Source organism: Sinohyriopsis cumingii, chromosome 16 (genome assembly GCF_028554795.1).
Source record: "Sinohyriopsis cumingii isolate HCF-2022 chromosome 16, ASM2855479v2, whole genome shotgun sequence".
In the NCBI taxonomy this organism is placed as follows: Eukaryota; Metazoa; Mollusca; class Bivalvia; order Unionida; family Unionidae; genus Sinohyriopsis; species Sinohyriopsis cumingii.
Window position 1 is genome coordinate 71,822,800 of NC_142976.1, and position 13,270 is coordinate 71,836,069.

Consider the following 13,270-nt stretch of genomic DNA (forward strand, 5'->3'; position numbering starts at 1 on the left):
TCTTCAGCACTAAATGAATGTTTTTTGTGTGGCCATACTGAGTTTTGAAGCTAGAGGTGGGGGGACCCTATTTCATTTGTTTTAAAGTCTCAGTAGCAAAATGTACTCAAAATCCCAAAATGTCAATTGATTAGATGTGCATAACTGAGTTCACACTGTTTCCAGTGCAACTTGGCAGAGGTTAGGGTGTCAGTAAGTTTCAAAATTTATAAACCCCTAAAAAGGTAGATTTTAAAACTTTATTAAGCTCCAACAAATATTGAAAGAATTCTATTCAAATACATTAATATTCAAATAGGAAAAAATTGGTATTCATTTTAGCTTGGCATCAAAAAAGGCTGCATTGTTGAGCAAACTTTTTTAAAATGTGCACATGGTTTAGCATTAATTTAAAAAAATGCCATTTAATTGAAATGATTAGGAACTGCCATTTAAGTGAGGTTGGAGGTGGGAGTTGAGTCTGGGATTCTATTTTTCTAACTAAATTTCTGGCCTTCAGATAGCTTTAAAAAATATTCTTGCTTTGATTTCTAGACCAAAAAAGCCCAACAAAACAATCTAGTATATTCATTATATTATTTTAAAAAATAATATCTTGTGGTAAAAGAAACAAATATTTGTTTCTAAAGAATCATTCCAGCTCTCCACACTCCAAAATATATGGTTCATCCTTTCCCCCAATATTCATACCCAGAACAGCTGATAGCTATTATATGTGCATAGCATTCTTCACTCAGTTTGTGCTTGTTTCATTTGCCTTATATCTTTCACCTCAAATTACCACAGAAGTCTTGTCTTTATGAATAATTAGTCGCCAATAAAACATTCATAGGATTGTCCAAATGTTGTTTCTAACTCCTCCTTATATGTACATATTAAAAATCAATTATTCAATTGTGCATACTGCTTGGATATGTGCGTGTGATGCTTTTGTAGTATCTGCAGTGACTATAAAACTATGGCTTACAAACATGAAACAGTATTTCTTTAAATTAAAATGTTGCTAATGAAAGGTCATGCTAATAAACATGTTTCAAAGTTAAAATTAAATTTTGTAGATTTGTTGTTGTTGTTGTTGTTGTAGTAGGGTTTAATGCTATTTTTCAGCACACGCTAGGCTATGCATGGCGGCCAGTATTAATGGTGGAGGAAGAACTTGGGAAAAACCCCGGAAAGAACCACTGACCCATGAGAAGCTACTGGCAAGCTTTCTCATATACCCACATTAGTCGAATCCGAGACTTGAACCCATACAGACAGAGGTTACAGAGATGGCAGTGATCCTAAACGGAGTTGTAGATTTTATGAGCAATACGGGTATATTAACTTGATATATAATGAGGTGTGTTGTGTGCCAGAAACAGTTCTTGTCAGCTTCTACTTTTCTAGTGATGATACATTCTACATACTTGCTTTAAGAAAAGAACTATCAGAAAGTCCGACTAAACAGTGAGTGGGAATGTATAATTTAATTAGAATGGATAGTTCCTGCATCTCTGACAGGCACTTGAATTTTCGTTTACATGTTTACTGATTTTGTAAACATTTACCTGCAGTTTTATATGCAGCAGACTAAACATGGCTATTTACACATGTAAACATTGCAACCTTAGCATCAGAGGCATGTGTTGATAATAGACAGTTGTTCCCATGACAATCAGATTGGGATATTGAGATATTGCATTGTGCCCCATCTTTGGCTTTGTGTTTTTAAGTTTGTTACATCCAAAAAATCTTGGAGAAGTATTGTCTGTAAAATGGTTATTTGAGCTAATGTTTGAATTGTTGTTTTAAAGCGTAGAGGTGCTACTGGTTGGTGTTGTGAGGTTGGCGGATTGTACCTTCTTAGAAGGTGTCCGCTTCATTTGGCTATCGTTTATCTAGAGGGTGATCGCCCTCAGTATTGTTGCACAGATCAAGTAAATATTAATATAAAGTGTGAAACTAATAGGTGAAATAAATAGAGAGCTGAGCATATATATAGAACAGAATGACACGAGCCCCCGTACATGAAAAGAAAACAGCAATTTAATCAGTTACATAAACAAGTGTGATAATACATTACATGAGGAAGACACACTTCTTTCTTAAATAAATCTTTCACCAGATTTCAAACACAAATATATTTGCATAAATAGCCGATCTGTTTTAAATGTTAGAATTGGTTCTTCATAGAATTGAGTGAACATTCGAAGTCATTGCCTTGTAAAACTTCATAACATGCTTATTCCAGTTCACTCCAGCTTCACTGTGGCTGTTCTTGGTTCTTTAACCTTTTTGTTCCTTCTCCAACCTCCCTACTGTCTCACCTCTTTTAGGCCCTCAAACTTTGTATGGGTAGGTGGATACGTAAGTACATAGATATGTAGATGCTTGAATAAGTAGGTACATGGATACATTAGTGGATACTTCAGTGGAGCTATTTACCCTTGTGCTTTCAAGTTTTGTTTGCTTCTACCACTGAATTATGTCCATTGACTTTCACGGCATCCGGTCCATTAGACAAATGTTTTATGAGAGAATTTCTTCCCAATTCAATTTTGGGAGTCCCTTATTATTTCACTCTTGCAGGAAAAATGCAGACTGATTAGATTTTCAATGGGGGCAATTTAAACCATAGAAATTTCATGTGGGAACCACGCCCCTTATTTATTGTATCGTATTTAACCAATCAGGACTACATATATCTACCACCTTTTATAACTAGGCTCCAAAATTGCGGTCAGCCTGACTTCTAGATTTCCAAACCTGATTCTGGAAAAACTCAGCTCTGACAGTTCCAATATAAAATTGAAGTTAACCTTTCCTTTTCTAGAAATCATTGCAGTATAGCGATTTAACAAGCACCTGTCCCCATAAATCTAAGTAATTGTACTCTAGTGCAAGTTAATGTGCTCTTCATAGATCGACTGAAATTTGCATCCATACACCGAAGTTAAATCTTATCTTTTTGGACCCAGTTTTACCAATGCATGAAAATTTTAATTTGAGTGCATCTCAAGGAGAGTAAATATACCGAAGATAGGTTACTGTGACCTAATCTTCATGCTTGAGTCACTTTTTTATTTTCAGCTATTCATCTGCTACACCATTAACATTTTGCGGTGATGCACCTAGGATCCCAAGCCAAGGGCCGGGAACACTTGTGTCAGTTGACCTCCAAAAAATAGGGGACTCATTAAATTTCAAAAAGATACCTCCCTCCCAAAAAATAACTAAATGCTAGAAGAGTCAGCTTCCTTTATGCTCTTTTTAAGGTCATGCCCAATACAACATATGTATTGACTCTGACCCTATAATGTCAAAATATCTTAAATCAGGTGGGGTGTGTCAAGAGTAAACTCAGACTAGGGATTACTTTACTGTCATGGTGTTGATTTGTGACATCTATTATCAATGCAGCACCTGTTAATTCATTTATTTCATTTTCTTACAACATAATTTTCTCAATTTTATGCAATGAGAAACAATGTTAGTGATATTGATTGATAAGCATTTGTACTGGCCTTGTACTGTCTGTTTCTGTCCTTACCAGTACGAAGTACCAGTAGTTGCACAATGGTAACAGTATCTCTGGACAAGCCTGAGTTGTCTATTGTGGTATATCTCAGTGCCAGGCATTCATCTCCACTTTAACACTATTATCATTTCAAGGAAATTGGAACTACAAAATGCCTTAGGAGCAAGGAAGAGTCAGATGGTCTGCCAATGTAACTATTGTGGCTCTCAGGATTTGTGTTTATGAGTAGACACCTTGTATTTCATATTATTATTATTAGAGACCATTTCATTAGCTTGGTGCTGTTATTTGTGCAACATCACCAAGATGGTCACATTGTCAATAATGCAACCCAGCTTGGCTCCCTAGACCACACCCTCCAGCATCCATACAGTCGGAATAATAAAGATATTAATTATATGAAAAACTATTAAGGTAAATTCATATTTTTTATTAGCACATGAATTATGTAGACAGGGAGGAAATTAATTGTTTTTTAGTGTCTGGATATTTAGGTCAATAATGTTGTCAGACTTTTATTTCGATTTTTGGGGATGGGGTCAGTCTCCAGATCAACTCTACCCCATGATTATAGTAATTTTGGAACATTTATACATATCTGAGGGAAACTTGTATATACCAACATTGGAAGCATTGTCATAAATTTTTCTTTGTTGTAAAATTTGAACAAAATTGGATGTAAATTTTACAACAAATTTCCTAGAGCTGCTATTGCAGCGAATTAACTCCACATCAACCTTTGGTATATATATGTATGTATATATATATATATATATATATATATATATATATATATATATATATATATATATATATATATATATATATATATATATATCTCTGAAACAGTTATTTTCACAGGTGTCTTCTTGTGGTTTATAGAGTTAACTACCCATATCTGTAGCAAGTGGACGTCAATTGAGCATTGGGAGAGCTGAGACATACTTAACCAGTTAGATATTCAGTATGGGGATTTTATGATATTTAGTATGGGGATTTTATGATATTCAGTACGGGGATTCTATGGTATTCAGTATGGGGATTTTATGATATTCAATATGGGGATTTTATGGTATTCAGTATGGGGCAGTACGGGGATTTTATGACATTCAGTATGGAGATTTTATGATATTCAGTATGGGGATTTTATGGTATTCAGTACGGGGTTTTTATGGTATTCAGTATGGGGATTTTATGATATTCAGTATGGGGATTTTATGGTATTCAGTATGGGGCAGTACGGGGATTTTATGATATTCAGTATGGGGATTTTATGGTATTCAGTATGGGGACTTTATATTATTCAGTATGGGGATTTTATGGTATTCAGTATGGGGATTTTATGTTATCAACAGGCTGTATAAAGAGATCTTTAGAGGCTTCTGTGATTATTCCCAGCTTTCTAGCTAGGTAAATGTAATAAGTAATCCAGTTGGATCAGATTGTTTCAAGTGCATTCAGTTAGATAGTGGAATGGTAGAACACTATTTCAGCAAGATGCTTACTGCATGCCTAAGGTCAGTACGGAATGAATACAGCTAGATAATTATAGATTCTGAATGGCACAGAAAACCAGCCAGTTCAAGGCTTTGTTTTACCTAAGTATAACTATGTACATGTTTTCTCGGGGTGGGGTGGGGGGTAATTTGTCCAGCTATATAGAATTATTCAAGATGGTACTGCTACTTACACTTCATGGTATACAGGTCAAGTTTTCTGTGCTAGTACTGTAATTCGTCGGTAAAGAAGAGTTTTGTAAATTAATTTTAATCACTTTACCTTAGGCAGGTGCTACTTTCCTGTTTACTCATATGATGATTCTCCCACCCACCCCATCCCATCTATTTGTTGTTAGATCATTGTTATAAAAATATGTTTATGCAGTCTCAGGTATAGATTGTAACAGTTTAGCATACATTTATTCAAGTTTATTCAAGTTTTTGTGTTTCGCAAAGTTACCCAGTTTAAACATCTTCACCACCCATTATGCTTAAGTGAGCTTGAACTGTTGGGGTGGAGTTAACACTCAACAAGAGCTTTTCATGATCTCATTTTAACCTTTAGCCCATTGTTGTAAAATCGTGAATAGTTGTTAAATTTGATGTCAGTTTTCCAGCTCAATGGTCGGATATAGAATTTGTATCTGGCTGACGTGCTACGGTAGAGTAAGTCTATTATGCCTGACTCCAAATCTGTAAATGGACTTCTTGATAGGCCTTAAATTCATGGAGATTTGTTATGCCCACTAAAATGTCAATTATGAATTATGAAGAATGACTTTATTGAGTTTGAGCTTAACCTACAACATGTGTGACAGGCTTGTTAATTCTCTCTGATACAATGTGGCAGATATTGGCATAGCCAGGCTCAATTGAATTTTCCTGCAATGTTTGAAATTTGAAGCAGGGCTAATCAGTTTGCTAGATATAAATACATGGTAGCAGATAGATGTTAAGAACTCTTTAAGATCTCATTAGAAACTTAAAGAGACAATTTGTTTTGTCCCAATTAAATACACTGGTACGTCATATAAATGTTACCTTTAAAGGGTGTCTTTATGCCAGTATATAAAGCATAAGAAAATGAATGCATAACATATTATCGAAATAGTTCTGACAGGAAGTCACATTCACTCAGTCTAGATATTAGTTGTAGTTGTTAATGAAATCACATTTTGATATTATTTTCAAGCCATTGTCACATGGTATAATCTGGTCTAAAATCAAGGTGTTAAACAAAAAATCTATTCCAGAAAGCCAACAATTTTGCTTCAGTTTTCCAAACTTACCACAAGTTTTGGAACAATCAAATTTTAAAGGATTTTTTGTGTAACAGTTTGAGAACAATTAAAGACAATGGTATTTTCATGAACTGTTTACAGTATTCTGACCTGGAAATCCAAACACTTGTTAGCTTGTGTTTGAGAGGGAAGACTTCATCATAAATCCAAACACAAACTAATCTCCAGTTCAGATTAAGTGAAATCTTGGTGTTGTCCAGATGTTAGCAGGGATGTCATTTTAGTATGAATAGCTACCTGGATGACAGTTTGAACTTTGACCTCATCTGCCCTTTAACCTTTTCAGTTTGTGATTGTGGGAAAATTGAGCACTAAATGGAGTTTGGCACTGCAAGCAGATGCCCTTCATGAAATAGTCTCAAATTAATTGGGATCTCTTTAAGGTGCCAATGAGCCATGCATTAGATGAATTGGGTGAATTTTATTCAGTCCATTGCAGGGTTTATCTCCTCACAGACGGGACTAAAGAGTTTATAAATATGTACGAAGAAACAAAATTCAAATAGGCCATTAATATTTAGAAGCTTCATTAAGTGATCTGCAGTTCTTTATGTCATATTGGTGGAATTTTTTTTAATTAGAAAGCATTTGTAATAAAAAGGGTAACACCATTCTGACTGCTGTAGCATTGTCTTCTTTAATGATGATAATGTTAGGGATTAAAATAGGTTGGGAAAATTATACATTTCCTTCATCAGTATTGACTGAAACCTTGGTGTATTATTACTATTTGATTATAAATTTGTACCCTGATATGCAAGGATTGAGTGTTACTATATAACTATAAAAGTTTGTACCATGATATGCAAAGATTGAGTGTTATTATTGGACTATATAAGCTTGTACCCTGATATGCAAAGATTGAGTGTTACTCTATGACTATAAAAGTTTGTACTGTGATATGCAAGGATTGAGTGTTACTATATGACTATAAAAGTTTGTACTGTGATATGCAAGGATTGAGTGTTATTATAAGACTATATAAGCACTATATGACTATAAAAGTTTGTACTGTGATATGCAAGGATTGAGTGTTATTATAGAACTATAAAAGTTTGTACCATGATATGCAAGGATTGAGTGTTGCTATATGACACTAAAAGTTTGTACTGTGATATGCAAGGATTAAGTGTTATTATAAGACTATAAAAGTTTGTACTGTGATATGCAAGGATTGAGTGGTACTATATGACTATAAAAGTTTGTACTGTGATATGCAAGGATTGAGTGTTATTATAGAACTATAAAAGTTTGTACCATGATATGCAAGGATTGAGTGTTACTCTATGACTATAAAAGTTTGTACTGTGATATGCAAGGATTAAGTGTTCTTATAGGACTATAAAAGTTTGTACTGTGATATGCAAGGATTGAGTGTTATTATAGAACTATAAAAGTTTGTACCATGATATGCAAGGATTGAGTGTTACTCTATGACTATAAAAGTTTGTACTGTGATATGCAAGGATTAAGTGTTCTTACAGGACTATAAAAGTTTGTACTGTGATATGCAAGGATTGAGTGTTACTATATGACTATAAAAGTTTGTACTGTGATATGCAAGGATTGAGTGTTATTATAGGACTATATAAGCACTATATGACTATAAAAGTTTGTACTGTGATATGCAAGGATTGAGTGTTATTATAGAACTATAAAAGTTTGTACCATGATATGCAAGGATTGAGTGTTACTATATGACACTAAAAGTTTGTACTGTGATAATGCAAGGATTAAGTGTTATTATAAGACTATAAAAGTTTGTACTGTGATATGCAAGGATTGAGTGTTATTATAGGACAATATAAGCCTGTACCATGATATGCAAGGATTGACTGTTACTATCTGACAACAATCTTGTACCATGATATGCAAGGATTGACTGTTACTGTCTGACAACAATCTTGTACATTGATATGCAAGGATTGATTGCTAATCAGAAAGCTTGTTCATGTATACTGTACTGACACTTCTCAAGGTCAGACTGTTTTGTAGGCTTCAGTATTTATTGAAGTAAGTTACACAACTGAAAAGACCAACTAAAAATATTTTCAATGTTTACATTTGAACATTGGAGCAATCCATGCTTAATGACTGGATTCAGAAAGAAACAGATTTTGTCTGGACAAATTTGATGTTCTGAATAATTGATGAAGAGGAAAATGAGTTTGTATAATGGAAGCTGCTTTAATCGGTATCACACAGCATGAATCTCAATACCTATTTTCTCAATTTTTTCTGCATCAAGTTTTAATGTCCCTACTGCAATAGCAGAAATGTGCACATTGCTTCTCCGCTGACCCTCTGTAAGTCTTTGCGTCCATCCTGATCCCATCTTAGCATGATATCAAAGCAACTATTGAACTTTGAGCTATGAAGTTCTATACACTCTACAATGCTCCTGTGTAGATAACCTGATAAAACTTTTAGACCATTTCTAAAAATTTCAATTTTGGGTTTAAATTTTACAGATGTTAAAACTTTTTGGTGGACGTTAACTTTTCTGCCAAAAACCCTTGGTAAATGGCCAGAAAATGGTGATGCATTAACCCCAGTGACCATCTTGAACATTTTTTTAATTGCTTTTTCACCTTAATTGTTGGGCATATCAACATTTGGTTTTTAGCAAAAGACTTCTTATGCTATCGATTGGTCATCAGTGAAAATGGTAATGCTCTTATGTCCAGTATGGCCACCATGGCAGCCATAAAAAAATTCTTATCCCTGCTCGTCCTGAGCAGAAAGTCATACTGACATAGGGTAATTTCCCTTGCAAGACTTCTTATGGTGTTAAGTCATAAATGAAAATCATGCCAATCTGACCTCCAAAATGGACACAACTGTGGTCATCTTGAAAATTGTTAATGCTGCTTCTTCTAGATGACCGGTCATATGGACATGAGGTTTTACCAGGAGACATAGTATCTACTTGATCCTAAAGTAAAATGGTTCCAGTCTGATTCCAATATGGTCATCTCTACCCCCCTCCCCATTATGGACTCTTGTTCATTTTCTTAAAAAGAAATTTTTTGGGACTGACTTATTTGACAAAATCTTACTTGCAAAATCAAAGGGAGGTTTTATTACACCATTTTTAAAAGAATGAAAACCATGTCGGTACAGTTCAGCAAAAATCACATCAGATAGCTAAAATGCATTTTTATTATGCAGAAGTAGATGATTTGATTCAATTTTCATGTCATTAAGGCATTTTTTTTTTTTTTTTACAGTATTAAATTTATTTGGTCTTGGGACTGTTTCGATCTGGTTTCAGTCTGACTGCATTGGGGACATATATTTTACAAACACATAGTTTGTAATCATCAGTTTCATGGATTTGTATGGATGCATGCCTGGTTTGAATTTATGATTTTACAAATTAGAATCAATAATTTTACAGCTGACACATTCATTGTTGTCTCATTTCCATCCAGATATTTTGAAATCACCCTTTTTCGGTATTCCAAATAGTAATTCTAGAATTAAGACTAATTCTCAGTAGTTTGTTGCTTCAGGGGTTTGGTATAATATGTCACATTCCAGCTGTTACAGACAGAGAACCTTAAATAGCAGGTCAGGTAGTAACACCCTTATGAAAACTAAATTATTCTTCTGTCTCAAAAAAGAAATCAATATGAGATGGTAATTTGTGTCATTTGTACTTTTTCAGTTACTACCTCAAATTTATTTTCTGGTGCAATTTGAGCTAATATTCTGGATTAGGGTTGATCCTGTTCTTTCTGCTTCAACACAACGGTGGCTTTGATCTGCCCATGAAGTGTTTTGTTTTGGTGGTTGCTTGGATTTTAATAGCACTTTCAACATATTATTGGTTATATCTTTAAAGGAACTTAGAGGCATGTGCCTTTCCCAGGCACACATGGAGGCAGTTGACCAAAGGCTGACTTGGGCAGGTTTCAAAACCACAATCCTTGGATTATGATTGAGGCTTAGCCAACTGATCTACCATGGGTGGTTCTCTGCTGTTTTCTAACTGTTCTACCATGACTGGTTCTATGCTGTTTTCTAACTGTTCTACCATGGGTGGTTCTATGCTGTTCACCAACTGATCTACCATGGGTGTTTCTCTGCTGTTTACCAACTGATCTACCATGGCTGGTTCTATGCTGTTTTCTAACTGTTCTACCATGACTGGTTCTATGCTGTTCACCATCTAATCTACCATGGCTGGTTCGGTGCTGTTTTCCAACTGTTCTACTACAACTAGTTCTATGCTGTTCACCCATCTGATCTACCATGGCTGGTTCTATGCTGTTTTCCTATTGTTCTACCATGGCTGGTTCTATGTTGTTTTCCAACTGTCCTACCATGGCTGGTGCTATGCTGTTTACCAACTGATCTACCATTGCTGTCTAATGTATAGAATGTTATGACAGAGCTATTTCTATGCTGTTTACCAGATCTACCTGTCTAATGTACACTATGTGATGGCAGACTAATTCTGTGCTGTTTACTGTTTTACCATGGCTGTCTAATGTACAGTATGTGAAGGGGGAGGTGGTTCTATGCTGTTTACCGACTGATCTACCATGGCTGTCTGATGTACACTATGTAATGGCAGACTAATTTTGTGCTGTTTACTGTTTTACCATGGCTGTCTAATGTACAGTATGTGAAGGGGGAGGTGGTTCTATGCTGTTTACCGACTGATCTACCATGGCTGTCTAATGTACACTATGTGATGGCAGACCAATTCTGTGCTGTTTACTGTTTTACCATGGCTGTCTACTGTACAGTATGTGAAGGGGGAGGTGGTTCTATGCTGTTTACCGACTGATCTACCATGGCTGTCTGATGTACACTATGTAATGGCAGACTAATTTTGTGCTGTTTACTGTTTTACCATGGCTGTCTAATGTACAGTATGTGAAGGGGGAGGTGGTTCTATGCTGTTTACCGACTGATCTACCATGGCTGTCTAATGTACACTATGTGATGGCAGACCAATTCTGTGCTGTTTACTGTTTTACCATGGCTGTCTACTGTACAGTATGTGAAGGGGGAGGTGGTTCTATGCTGTTTACCGACTGATCTACCATGGCTGTCTGATGTACACTATGTAATGGCAGACTAATTTTGTGCTCTTTATTGATTTACCATGGCCGTCTGATGTACAGTATGTGATGGCAGACTAATTTTGTGCTGTTTACTGTCTTACCATGGCTGTCTGATGTACAGTATGTGATGGCAGACTAATTTTGTGCTGTTTACTGTCTTACCATGGCTGTCTGATGTACAGTATGTGATGGCAGACTAATTTTGTGCTCTTTACTGATTTACCATGGCCGTCTGATGTACACCCTGAGAGGGCAGACTGGTTCAATACTGAGTGCTGTTGGATGCATGCTATAGATGGGTGAATAAGGGAGCAACCAGATGCCAGAAATGCAGAATGTCATTATCAAGATTTATATGTTTTTTATAGGATGTTTCAAGGCTTTTATCTGCAAGTTATCTTTGATTTATTATATAGCCACATGATGTAATCTTTCGTTGGGATTTGATATACGATGTGTTACATAGCATTGGAGGAAAAAAGCTACATGTTAAATTCAAAGGGATCAGAAGTCATTATGCCTATGGTATGTTTCATTCACCAGATCATTTCAGTGCATCATTAATAATGGAATTTATCTTTGCTATAAAATAATTAGATATAATTCTTTTTGTCTGAAAACCTTATTTTCAAGATGCTTTCAGCAGTCAGTGCTTGTGAAACACATTCAATGTCTGCCCCACCATTTTGATTTATGTCACTGTTCTCTCAGTACCTTCTCTCTGTTGAGAAAGGCCTGAATACACCCTGGACACTTTTTTAGCAATACAATTCCAATGCAGTCTGGAATCTCTTGAATGATTAAGACCATGAAGGGAACATAGCATAAATACATCATGGATTTCAGAAAATCCACTTTCCACATGATCATCAGAACTGGGAAAAACAGTTTAGATCCCAACCATATAAGCATATATACATTAAATACGCATAACATCAAAAGATGTAAAAGCACTATAAAGGACAAATTAACACATGCATCCATCTCTTGCCCATGGTCATGCCTCTAGGGCAGGGAATTTGCCTCTGGGTCATCTCTTGGAAATTATCAAAATTTCCAACCCAGTGATCACGTACGTATTCACCTATTAGAAATTAAGAGACGAATGCACATAGAGTATGCAACGTTGCTAGAATTTGGCCCTATGGTCAGACCATACAACATGTGGCATAACTTGGAAACACTAAAATATGCAATGGCGTGATACTGACCTCATCCTTGTATTAATTTATGTATAATGGGACATACAGAACATGGCTTTTATTATGCAGGTGTCTCTACATGCATGTGATTTATAATTATCAGGTTTTTATTAATGAATGTATTAGGACTTGAATATTAGCTACATTTTATAAAAATTTACCCAATTCTTCATTGTGAAGGTAAATTTACTTTCCACCAATCATACATTTGTTCCATCACTTCATTCTAACCAATAATTCTTAGCACTCATTTAATACCATCATGATTTTTAAAAATACTAATCATGCTTTTAATATTAATCATGCTTTTAATACTGATCATGCTTTTATTATTAATAGTACTTTTAATACAAAACATCCTTTTAATGCTGATAAATTCTTTTAATACTAAACATGCTTTTAATTTTAATGAATCCTTTTCATACTGATCAATGCTTCTGTTATTAATAGTACTTTTAATACAGAACATCCTTTTCATACTGACCAGTGCTTTTATTATTAATAGTACTTTTAATACTAATACTTTTAATACTGATCAATGCTTTTATTATTAATAGTACTTTTAATACTAATACTTTTAATACTGATCAATGCTTTTATTACTGATCATACTTATAATATTGATCAGTGCTTTTATTATTAATAATACTTTTAATACTAAATATGGTAT

General features: G+C 34.9%; 1 protein-coding gene across 1 annotated transcript in view; it reads left to right on the forward strand.

Annotated features, from left to right (window-relative positions):
• LOC149780758 (uncharacterized) overlaps nucleotides 1-13,270 on the forward strand; it is a 219,820-nt gene that overhangs the window by 54,598 nt on the left and 151,952 nt on the right. The window lies entirely within an intron of this gene.